This window comes from Antechinus flavipes, chromosome 4 (genome assembly GCF_016432865.1).
Source record: "Antechinus flavipes isolate AdamAnt ecotype Samford, QLD, Australia chromosome 4, AdamAnt_v2, whole genome shotgun sequence".
NCBI lineage: Eukaryota > Metazoa > Chordata > Mammalia > Dasyuromorphia > Dasyuridae > Antechinus > Antechinus flavipes.
The window spans coordinates 380,543,293-380,556,950 of record NC_067401.1 but is presented as its reverse complement, the minus strand read 5'-3'; positions in this window follow the sequence as shown (position 1 = coordinate 380,556,950).

Genomic DNA, 13,658 nt, shown 5'->3' with positions numbered 1-13,658 from the left:
AGTTAGATGGAAAGCAATCAGATATAAGTTGTACATGTGCAATTATGTAAAATGTTTCTATATTGTTTTGTACAAGAAAATGAATAAAAGATAAAAATGAAAAAAAAGTGAAAATAGCATACTGATTCAGTCTATATTCAGTCAATATTAATTCTTGCTTTGGAGGGCAGATATGTTTCATCATTAGTCCTTTGGGATTGTTTTTGATCATTGTACTGCTGAGAATAACTGAGTCATTTGCAGTTCTTTAGTGAACAATACTACTGTTCTTCTGGTTCTTTTCACTTCACTACGTATCAGTTTGTGGTCTTCTCTTCTTTTAAATATAAGATGATTCTCTCTGGAAGCAGGTTTCTTGGGGAGGTTTTCTGGAGGCAGCCTTAGTTTTGGTTCAAAGTAATAATCCCTTCAGATCCAAATCCAAATGTTTATTTCTTATCTTTTTCCTTGGGCCTGGTTAGCTTTCTTAGAGGCCTGTCTCTCTGCTTGGTTCCAAGAGTTCTTGCCACTAATCTTTTGCCTCTGCCAGCTTCGGCTTCTCTTCTTCCAAATATCTCCAGCCAGCACCAAAGTGAAAGTTGGAATGAATCTGACTCCACCTCAGAGAGTGGGATTGTGGGCTTCTTCCCAGAGTGCTCCCCTCTCAATCTTTTCAATTGAATTTCTGACTGAGCCTCTGTCAGCTTCTTATATATGATCTCTTAAAGGTTGACTCCTCTGAAGGAGGGATTAAGGGAGGTGTGAATTCACAAAGTTACAAAGTTAACTTTGTGAATCTCCCATACTTGTGAACCTTAATGAGTACTTAAATACATTAGTGAGTTAGAGAATTTGCTAAGTACCATGCTAAATTAAGCAACTGACATCACTTGGTAAGGATTTGCTCTAATGTGTGAACTAATAAGCATTGTATCTATTCCATTGAGTTAACACTAGGATTCTAACATATCTTGTTTCAAGTTCTGGCTCATAACATCAGTTCATGTAAATCTTTTCAGGTTTATCTGAGATTATCCTGTTGGTGTTTCTTATGCATAACACTATTCCAAAAAAAAAAAAAAACACTATTCCATTACAATTATATACTACATTTTGTTTAGCCATTCACAATTGATGGATACCCTTTTATTTATTTATAGTTCTTAGCTATAACCACCTCCCACTCCGAGGTTACCAATTGCCAGGGCCATACATAACAATCTTCCCCGGATAGACATAGAGATGAGACTGATGCTAAAGTGCCAGCCTTTATTAGTAATCTTAGCAGGGATTAGCAGGAAGCAAGAGCAAGTGTATGTATGTCTCTGCATCTCTCTGTGTGTATCTCTGAATCTCTCTACATCTCTGCCTCTCTCTACTTCTTTCCACATCTTTTTTTTTTTTCTTGCAAGGAAATCGGGGTTAAGTGACTTGCCTGAGGTTGAATTTGAGCTCAGGTCCTTCTGACTCCAGGGCTGGTGTGCTAACTATTGTTTCATCTAGCTGTTCTGGGGGTTAAGTGACTTGCTCAGGGTCACACAGCTAGGTTGAATATCCATATGTTAAGGAGCTGTTGGCTCTTCTAGTCTCCAGCAGTATACTAACAACAAATGATTGGAAGACTATTACTAAAGTCTTTATACCTGGGGAGTTGCTGCAATGGAAGACTATTGTCTTTGCAAACAGAACCTAAATGACCCTTTCCCTGATTTTGTGGCTTACCTACTGGTGGCTGTTGAGAAGTTAGTAGGTAAAGGAAAAGCATGTGGTCTTTTTATACAGAAACTAACTAGAGAGAACACTCCTAATGCCCGTTGCCAGAAAGCCATGTCCTCCTTAAATAAGGACACAAGCCTTGTGGAGATGATAAAAAGATGTGAGAATGTTGGCTCTAGTATTTTTCAAACTTGAGCTTGCAAGGTTCTGTATCCAAGTGCTCTGTTGAACAAGGACCATGGATTGGGCTGGCCATCAGTAATCTCTGAGGGAGAGGTTTGCCAGATCCAGCAAAGGAAGGTTCAAAGCCTGGACAGGAAGAAAGGAATGCATAATGGGTCAGGGTATAAGTTCACCCGTGATCATCCCCGGTGACACAGCTATGAGTTAGAGAGCTAGACAGGTGGATGTGGATAAAGTCTTACAGTATAAAAAACTAGATCCTATGAAAACAGGGCTTCAAGCATCAAAGAACATTCAAAAGGTCCTTTGAAAGGATGAGGAAGGATATTGGCAAGGTCTAACCTTAGTACTTTGTAGAGGGCTGGGATATTTATGTCTTCCAGGTCTTGATGGGAAAGGCCACTGGATTTCAGAAGGATTCCAGAATTACCAACTACTTGGTCAACCTGAAATCACCTTAGACCTGATCTTGACATTCAGTACCAGATGCTGCTGCTGGTGATGCTTAAAAGTCACTCATCTTCCCCCTTCAGTCTGGACCTGATTGGGTAGGGCCAGCTCTATGTCCCTTGTCAGCTGAAGTAGTTCCAGAAAATGAAACCTTCATCCCTTTGCCACAGATGAATCTGGATCTGACTGCTTGAGGTGGCTCCTTATAGAAAACTTGGGGAAATTCTTCTATAGCTCTGGTACCAACACCTAATCAAACATTCTTCTCTCGGCATCCTTTTCTGCCTATGGACTCAAAGCTGGCCATTTATAGTTACTCTCCTCTGGGATTACCCTGTGTCTAAGCCGCTCAGCACTGCATAGGTGGATCCACAGAAGGGAGACACCTGGTGTTTGTGCTATGTCCTAAGAAAAGATCTAGCAAGAGGACACACCCTTTGCCATCTCAAGGAAACACCTGTAGTCTCAGAGGCTAAGCCCCTTTTTACTTCCTGGGTCCACCCTCCCAGCTGACATGGCATACACAGCAATTCTCAAAAGGAAAGTCCCTAACACTAAGCTATCACAAAAAAAATGCTGCTATAAATATTTTTGTACAAATAGGCCTTTTCCCTTTTTTTTGGATGTCTTTGGGATATAGATCTAGCATTAATATTGCTGAACCAAAGGATTTGCACAGTTTTATGGCTCTTTGGGCATACTTCCAAAATTGCTCTCCAGAACGATTGGATCACTTCACAAACCCATCATTAGTACATTACTGTCCCATTTTTCCCACATCCTCTCCAACATCCAGCATTTTCCCTTTTTGTCATATTAGCCACTCTAATAAGTGTGATGTAATGCCTCAGAGTAGTTTTAATTTGCATTCCTTTGATCAATAATAATTTAGAGCATTTTTTTTCACGTGACTAGATAATTTTGATTTCTTTCTCTAAAAACTGCCTTGCATATCCTTTGACTATTTATCAATTGGGGAATGACTTGCATTTTTTGAAAGTTTGATGCAATTCTCTATATATTTGAAAAATGAGGCTTTTGTCAGAAAAAGTTGTTGCAAAATTTGTTCCTAGTTTTCTGCTTGTCTTATAATTTTGGTTGCATTGGTTTTATTTGTGCAAAACCTTTTTAATGTCATAGAATATAAATTATCTATTTTACATTTTGTAATACTTCATCTTTTTTGTACTAAATTCTTCCCTCATTCATAAATCTGAAGATAACCTATTCCATGCTCTCTTAATTTGTTTATATTATCTTTTATGTGCAAATCACTTACTCATTTTGGCCTTATCTTGGTGTACAGTGTGAAATGTTGGCTTATATCTAGTTTTTGCCATTGTTTTCCATTTTTCCAGATTTTTTCAAATAATGAGTTTTTGTTCCAAAAGTTTGGATCTTTGAATTTATCATATATTAGATTATTATGGTCATTTACTATAATTATTCCCTGATCCACCACCACTTTTTTTCTTAGTCAGTACCAGATTGTTTTGGTAATTACCACTTTATAATACAGTTAGAGATCTGGAATGGTTAGACCACTTGTGCATTTTTTTCATTGATTCCCATGATATCTTTGAGCTTTTTGTTTTTCTCAATGAATGTTGTTAATATTTGTATGTGTACATAAAATATTTTTTTAATTTGATTGACATGGCACTGAATGAATAGAATAATTAAGATAAAATTTTCATTTTCATTACATTGACTCAGACTACCCATGAGCAATTAATAGTTTTCCAGTTGTTTAGATCTGACTTTATTCATGTGAAAAGTGTTTCACAATTATGTTCATAAAGTTCCTGGCTTTGTGTTGGCAAGTTTTTTGTATCTGCTATAATTATTCAAAATGGAATTTTTCTTTCTACATCTTGCTACTGGACTTTGTTGGGAATATATAGAAATGCTAATGATTTATGTGGGTTTATTTTGTATCCCACAACTTTACTAAAGTTGTTAATAATTTCAAGTAGTTTTTAGTGGCTTCTCTGAGATTTTCAAAGTATAACATCATATTATCTGCAAAAAGTAATAGTTTTGTTACCTCATCTATTCTATTTCCTTTAATTTTTTTTTCTTTTCTTATTGCTACAGTTAACATTTCTAGTACAACATTAAATAATAGAAGTAATGATGGGCATCCTAGCTTCGCCCCTGGCTGCATTGGAAAGGCTCCTCACCTATCTCCATTACAGATAATGCTTACTGATGTTTCTGGATAAATGTTACTTATCATTTTAAGGAAAGCTACACTTATTCTTGTGTATTCTAATGTTTTTAAAAGGAATGACTCCTGTATTTTGTCAAAAAAAAAAATTCTCTGTATCTCTTGAGATGAATCATATGATTTTTATTGGTTCTTGTAATGGGCTGAAACTCTTGAAGCTCTCATTGCACTGAGGTCCCTCTTAGCACTTGAGGGTAATTAGCAATTGGACAATACTCTATTAATATATGCTTGGAGAAGGAATGGAGAAAGAATGTGCTGTATAGGAGATTGTGTAGAGGATTGAGTGGGTGGAATGTGAGAGGCAGAACACTGCTGGCTGGATTCGTGTTGTGATTGCTCTCATGTCGTATCACCATTCCACTTCACCTCCACAAAGAATAAAGATAAAGGATTTTCCCTTATTTTGACTCTGGCTGATTTTAATATACTCTGGGTGCTAAATGCGGTCATCACATTTGGCGCCCATCATGGAACCAAGGACCTACTTTCACTGAAGAAGTCTCCAGTGACCAGGAAATTAGATGAGTATTTTAATAGACGAACAGGAAACTTACTTTGTTAAGGGCTAAACTAGTAACCTTTTCTGGCTGAAATGGGGCAGATATTGGGAAAATATTATCCTCCATCCCCACTCTCACCCCTGCCCCAAAGGGACACTATAGAAAGCATGCTTAAGTTGATCGAGGGACAAGGATTATTTATAACTTGGGAACAGATAGCTAGACTTCTAGGTACATTAAAACGCACCTTCCCTTGGTTCTTAGAGGAAGAGCAAATCTCTCTAGACAATTGGAGATTAATAAGACAACAGCTCTCTGAATATTATAACAAAAAAGGTCCTCATTCAATTTCCATTGAAGCATTCTATGTATACAACATAATACAGTTGACCTTAAAGAATCCTGCAAGTTATAGAAAAATGAAAAGTTCTAGGAACAGCCAGATGAGGAAGTATGGGGAAAATGAGGAAGACAATGAACAGATTAATGACCATATCCCCACAGGGCATGAAGATTTAAGTGAGACTCAAGGGTGTGGTGACTTCCCATCCCACAAGGCAGCTTCAACACAGCCTATGGAGCAGATAATTGACTCTCCTCCATCAACTCCACCTTCTGGGATGGAGAGAGGAGGAGTAGTGGAAGGGGCAGTAACACCAGCATCACCTCCCCGCCCTCCCCCCCAGCATCCAATCGCTCCTATGAGTAGATTGCAAAAGGCACTACTCAAAGCCACTGAGGAAGGGAAAGATGTAAATGAGTTACGACCACACATTTTTCCTGTGATTCAACAGTTTAACTCTTCAGGTAAAGAAAGTAGAAAATACGCTCCTTTTGATATAGAAATCCTCAAAGACCTGAAAAAGGCTTGCACTCTTTATGAGACTACATCAGCTTATGTTAAGATGTTATTACAGTACTTCTGGCCAAGATGGAGGAGAGGAGGCACATAGCTGTGTAAGCTCCGCATTTTCTCTCACTATCCATTTCATTACAAGCCTCTGAATTAATGCTTGACTGAAAAAAACCCACAAATAGTTACCAAGAGAAGCCATCCTTGAGATTCGCCAGGAAAGGTCTATTATTGCTCGAGGGTGGGGACGGTTTTAGATCAGGCACAAGCTGAGGGCAGCGGCAGTGAGAGCACGGGAGCAGACTGGAGAGGGGGTGAGGTGGGATCGCAGCCATCTCTGCAGGGAGAGCTTTGCTACAGGATTGGATACTTTGCCCTGGCAGCAAGTCAGCAGCCCAGCAGAGAAGCTAAAAACTCTGGGGGGTGAAGAATACAACCCCAAACAGCTGGAGTCTCTCTGGACCTGGCCACCCCTCCCCCACAGTGTCTCAGCACGCTTTTTGGAGTCTCAGAGCGCAGGTGCAGCACAGTCCTGCTAGTGCCTCGCTGCTGCCCCTGCAGTCTGTAGAGGAAGCTCAGTAACACCACCCAGCCCCTCCCCCAAAGAAAGCAGTCTTCATTTAGGGTTTTTTCTTTTTTTCTTTGCTAGTTTTTCTTTGATTCTTTGACAAAATGAGCAAAAAATTGAAGAGGAATTTAACCCTTGACAGCTTCTATACAGATAAAGAGCAGACTCTAAACCCTGAGGAGGCTAAAAACAAACTGTCTCCAGGTGAATCCCCAAAGGAGGAGATCATCTGTTCCTCAGCACAGATGAATCTCATGGAGGAAATTAAAAAGGCTCTCACAAGAGAGCTAGAAGAAAAATGGGAAAAGGAGAGGGAGGCTTGGCAAAAGAGCCTGGAGAAGCCATCTCACTTATTTAAAGAGAGACTGGATAAAGAAATAAAATCCTTGAAAAATAGGATTAGTGAACTGGAAACAGAAAACAGCTCTCTAAAAAACAAAATTGGCGAAATGGAAAAAAATTCCACAGAACAAAAGAACTCAATTGGACAATTAGAGAAAGATTTTTAAAAAGTGAGTGAAGAGAATACTTCACTGAAAATCAGAATTGAACAAGTGGAATTGAATGACTCGAGGAGACAAGAAGAATCAGTCAAGCAAATCCAAAAAAAATCAAACAATGGAAAAGAATGTGAAATACCTTCTGGGGAAGACAACAGACCTGGAAAACAGATCCAGGAGAGACAATCTGAGAATTATTGGACTCCCAGAAAAGCATGATGAAAAAAGAGCCTGGACACTATTTTCCAGGAAATTATCAAAAAGAACTGCCCAGAAGTCATAGAAACAGAGGGTAAAATAGACATTGAAAGAATTCATCGATCACCTACTGAAAGGGATCCTAAAATCAAAACACCAAGGAATATAGTGGCCAAATGCCAAAACCCTCAGACGAAGGAAAAAATACTGCAAGCAGCTAGAAAAACCCAATTCAAGTATCGAGGAGCCACAATAAGAATCACCCAGGATCTAACAGCATCCACATTAAAGGATCGAAGGGCCTGGAATATGATATTCCGAAAGGCTAAGGAACTTGGTATGCAACCAAAAATAACTTACCCAACTAGAATGAGCATCTTTTTTCAGGGAAGAAGATGGACATTCAATGAAGTAAGCGAATTTCACCTATTTTTGATGAAAAAGCCAGAACTTAACAAAAAGTTTGATCTACAAATATAGAACTCAAGAGAAATCTAAAAAGGTAAAGATTAATCTTGGGAACTATATTTTGGCTATAAAGATGTATAAAGAATGCATGTATAGCTTGTTCTAGAAACTGATGTGGAAAGGACATTGTACCAAAAAAGGGGTAAAGTGGGGGTACTACATCTCATGAAGAGACAAAGGAAACCTATTATATCTGAGAGAAAGAATGGAGGTGGATGAATATAGTGGGTATCTTACTGCCTTCAGAATTGGCTTTAAGAGAAAAATTTTAGACATATTCAATCTATGGTGAAACTTCTCCCACCTCATTGAAAAGTGAGAAGGGAAAAGTGAAAAGGGAAGGAATAAGCTAAGTGGAAGGGTATATGGAAACTGGGAGGGAAAGGGGTAAGATAGGGGGAGGAACTCTAAGGTAGGGGGAGGGATACTAAAAAGGGAGGGCTGTGAGAAGCAAGTGGTGATCACAAGCTTAATACTGGGAAGGGGGGTAAAGAGAAAGAAGGGAGAAAAGCATTAACTGGGGTTAACAAGATGGCAAGTAATACAGAATTGGTCATTTTAACCATAAATGTGAACGGGGTAAACTCCCCCATGAAGAGGAAGCAGTTAGCAGAATGGATTAAAAACCAGAATCCTACAATATGTGGTTTACAGGAAACACACCTGAAGCGGGGAGATACATGCAGGTTAAAGGTAAAAGGTTAGAGCAAAATCTACTATGCTTCAGGTGAAGTTAAAAAAGAAGGGGTAACCATCCTGATCTCAGATCAAGCTAAAGCAAAAATTGATCTAATTAAAAGAGATAAGGAAGGGCACTATATCTTGCTAAAGGGTAGCATGGATAATGAAGCACTATCTATATTAAACATATATGCACCAAGTGGTGTAGCATCTAAATTCTTAAAAGAGAAATTAAGAGAACTGAAAGAAGAAATAGACAGCAAAACTATAATAGTGGGAGATCTCAACCTTGTACTCTCAGAATTAGATAAATCAAACCACAAAATAAATAAGAAAGAAGTCAAAGAGGTAAATAGAATACTAGAAAAGTTAGATATGATAGATCTCTGGAGAAAATGTAATGGAAACAGAAAGGAGTATACTTTCTTTTCAGCAGTTCATGGAACCTATACAAAAATTGACCATATATTAGGACATAAAAACCTCAAACTCAAATGCAGTAAGGCAGAAATAGTAAATGCATCCTTTTCAGACCACGATGCAATGAAAATTACATTCAACAAAAAGCCAGGGGAAAGTAGACCAAAAAATAATTGGAAACTAAATAATCTCATACTAAAGAATGATTGGGTGAAACAGCAAATTATAGACATAATTAATAACTTCACCCAAGAAAACGATAATAATGAGACATCATACCAAAATGTATGGGATGCAGCCAAAGTAGTAATAAGGGAAAATTTCATATCTCTAGAGGCCTATTTGTATAAAATAGAGAAAGAGAAGGTCAATGAATTGGGCTTGCAACTAAAAATGCTAGAAAAGGAACAAATTAAAAACCCCCATTCAAACACTAAACTTGAAATTCTAAAAATAAAAGGAGAGATCAATAAAATTGAAAGTAAAAAAACTATTGAATTAATTAATAAAACTAAGAGTTGGTTCTATGAAAAAACCAACATAATAGACAAACCCTTAGTAAATCTGATTTAAAAAAGGAAAGAGGAAAATCAAATTGTTAGTCTTAAAAATGAAAAGGGAGAACTCGCCACTAACGAAGAGGAAATTAGAGCAATAATTAGAAGTTACTTTGCCCAACTTTATGCCAATAAATTCGACAACTTAAATGAAATAGAAGAATACCTTCAAAAATATAGCTTGCCCAAATTAACAGAGGAAGAAGTAAACATCCTGAACAGTCCCATCTCAGAAAAAAAAATAGAACAAACTATCAATCAACTCCCTAAGAAAAAATCCCCAGGATCAGATGGATTTACATGTGAATTTTATCAAACATTTAAAGAGCAATTAACTCCAATGCTAAATAAACAATTTGAAAAAATAGGGATTGAAGGAATCCTACCAAACTCCTTTTACGACACAGACATGGTACTGATACCTAAACCAGGTAGGCTGAAAACAGAGAAAGAAAATTATAGACCAATCTCCCTAATGAATATTGATGCTAAAATCTTAAATAAAATATTAGCAAAAAGATTACAGACAATCATCCCCAGGTTAATACACTATGACCAAGTAGGATTTATACCAGGAATGCAGGGCTGGTTCAATATTAGGAAAACTATTAGCATAATTGACTATATCAATAACCAAACAAACAAAAACCCTATGATCATCTCAATAGATGCAGAAAAAGCATTTGATAAAATCCAACATCCATTCCTAATAAAAATACTTGAGAGCATAAGAATAAATGGACTTTTCCTTAAAATAGTCAGGAGCATATACTTAAAACCATCAGTAAGCATCATATGCAATGGGGAAAAACTGGAACCTTTCCCAGTAAGATCTGGAGTGAAGCAAGGTTGCCCACTATCACCATTATTATTTAATATCGTATTAGAAACACTAGCCTCTGCAATAAGAGTCGAGAAAGATATTAAAGGAATTAGAGTAGGCAGTGAGGAAACCAAACTATCACTCTTTGCAGATGATATGATGGTATACCTAGAGAACCCCAGAGATTCTACTAAAAAGCTATTAGAAATAATTCATAATTTTAGCAAAGTAGCTGGATACAAAATAAATCCCCAGAAATCCTCAGCATTTTTATACATCACCAACAAAACCCATCAGCAAAAGATACAAAGAGAAATTCCATTCAGAATAACTGTTTATAGCATAAAATATTTGGGAATCTATCTACCAAAGGAAAGTCAGAAATTATATGAGCAAAATTACAAAAAAGTCTCCACACAAATAAAGTCAGACTTAAATAATTGGAAAAATATTAAGTGCTCTTGGATAGGCCGAGCGAATATAATAAAGATGTCAATACTCCCTAAAGTAATCTATTTATTTAGTGCTATACCAATCAGACTTCCAAGAAAATATTTTAATGATCTAGAAAAAATAACAACAAAATTCATATGGAACAATAAAAAGTCGAGAATCTCAAGGGAATTAATGAAAAAAAAAAATCAAATGAAGGTGGCCTAGCTGTACCTGATCTAAAATTATATTATAAAGCAGTAGTCACCAAAACCATTTGGTATTGGCTAAGAAAGAGATTAGTTGATCAGTGGAAAAGGTTAGGTTCACAAGACAGAATAGTCAACTATAGCAATCTAGTGTTTGACAAACCCAAAGATCCTAACTTTTGGGATAAGAATTCATTATTTAATAAAAACTGCTGGGATAACTGGAAATTAGTATGGCAGAAACTAGGCATGGACCCACACTTAACACCATATACCAAGATAAGATCAAAATGGGTCCATGACTTAGGCATAAAGAACGAGATTATAAAAAAATTAGAAGAACATAGGATAGTTTATCTCTCAGACTTGTGGAGGAGAAAGAAATTAATGACCAAAGATGAACCAGAGACCATTACTGATCACAAAATAGAAAATTTTGATTACATCAAATTAAAAAGCCTTTGTACAAACAAAACTAATGCAAATAAGATTAGAAGGGAAGCAACAAACTGGAAAACATCTTCACAGTTAAAGGTTCTGATAAAGGCCTCATTTCCAAAATATATAGAGAACTGACTCAAATTTATAAGAAATCAAGCCATTCTCCAATTGATAAATGGTCAAAGGATATGAACAGACAATTTTCAGATGATGAAATTGAAACTATTACCACTCATATGAAAGAGTGTTCCAAATCATTATTGATCAGAGAAATGCAAATTAAGACAACTCTGAGATACCACTACACACCTGTCAGATTGGCTAAGATGACAGGAAAAAATAATGATGAATGTTGGAGGGGATGCAGGAAAACTGGGACACTGATGCATTGTTGGTGGAGTTGTGAACGAATCCAACCATTCTGGAGAGCAATCTGGAATTATGCCCAAAAAGTTATCAAATTGTGCATACCATTTGATCCAGCAGTGTTTCTATTGGGCTTATATCCCAAAGAAATACTAAAGAAGGGAAAGGGACCTGTATGTGCCAAAATGTTTGTAGCAGCCCTGTTTGTAGTGGCTAGAAACTGGAAAATGAATGGATGCCCATCAATTGGAGAATGGCTGGGTAAATTGTGGTATATGAATGTTATGGAATATTATTGTTCTGTAAGAAATGACCAGCAGGATAAATACAGAGAAGACTGGCGAGACTTACATGAACTGATGCTGAGTGAAATGAGCAGAACCAGGAGATCATTATATACTTCAACAACGATATTGTATGAGGATGTATTCTGATGGAAGTGGATTTCTTTGACAAAGAGACCTAACACAGTTTCAATTGATAAATGATGGACAGAAGCAGCTACACCCAAAGAAAGAACACTGGGAAACGAATGTGAACTATCTACATTTTTGTTTTTCTTCCCAGGTTATTTTTACCTTCTGAATCCAATTCTCCCTGTGCAACAAGAGAACTGTTCAGTTCTGCAAACATATATTGTATCTAGGATATACTGTAACATATCTAACATATATAGGACTGCTTGCCATCTAGGGGAGGGGGTGAAGGGAGGGAGGGGGAAAATTGGAACAGAAATGAGTGCAAGGGATAATGTTGTAAAAAAAAAAATTACCCTGGCATGGATTCTGTCAATATAAAGTTATTATTAAATAAAATAAAATAAAAATTAATTAATTAATTAATTTAATTAAATTAAAAAAGATGTTATTACAGAATTTGGCTTTTGAAATCTTAACCCCTAATGACTGGAACTCTTTAGCAAAGGTATGCTTAGAACCTGGACAAAACTTATTGTGGCTTTCTGAATATAATGAGCTCTGTAGGATACAAGCCCAACAAAATAGTCAAAGTGGAGTTCATATTCCAATCACCAATGCCAACTAACAGGTTCTTATGCAGATGTTGCAGTACAGATTAATTACTCCATAGCAGCATATGAGCAAATTGCTACTGCTGCTATCAAAGTGTGGGCCTTTCTCCCCAATAAAAATGACAAGAGTGAGGCCTTCACAAAAATAACACAAGGGCCAAATGAACCCTTTGCTGATTTTGTGGGACGTTTGCAGACAGCTATCACACAAACTAATGGTGAAAATGCAGTAACAGATATTTTGATAAGGCAACTTGCTAAGGAAAATGCTAATGAGGTTTGTAAAAGAATTATACTAGAATTTTGCAAGGATGCTCGTTTAGAGGAGATCATAATATGCTGTGCCACAGTGGGCACAAATGCCTTTTATAGCCAGGCTATGATGCAGACTTCCCAAGATGCCAACATGGAAAGACAGGGTCCCTTTTGGCAAGGGACTTCGAGGGATACTCATCAATGCTTTCAGTGTAATAAAGTAGGACATCTGAATGCTCAATGTTGGTATAGAGACAGAATGAGAAAACAGGGTGGGAGAACAAGACCCAATATCCCATGTCCAAAATGCAACAGAGGCTTCTGTGGGCCTCAGAATGTAGACTGATTCAGGGAAAAGGGATGAGGATCCCAGCCCCAAAATACATGGGGCATAATGGCAGTTGATGGTGCACTCAGAGATGCCTAGAAGTCCAGTATCCAGATGTGAGGACTGCTTATTTAAAATCAGCCAGAGTCAGGAATTCAGGTTAAAGGAAAAATTTTTGATCTTTATTCTCAGTAGAGGTGAAGAATGATTGCAATAGCAATATGGGCAGCTGCAACAGGAAGCCAGCTAGCAGAGATGAAGGAGGATTGCAGGTAAAAAGGGGATCAGAGGTGAAGAGTGGTCACGATAGCAATGTGTGTAGCTGCAACAAGACACCAGCCAGCAGTCTCTCTTTCCACTTCCTTTTCTGCCCCCCTGTCTCCACCCACCAAAATCGTCATTTCCTATACAACACATCAGGACTTGCACAAAGAGTGGGTGGAGGTCATTCTTTCTCCAAGTATATAC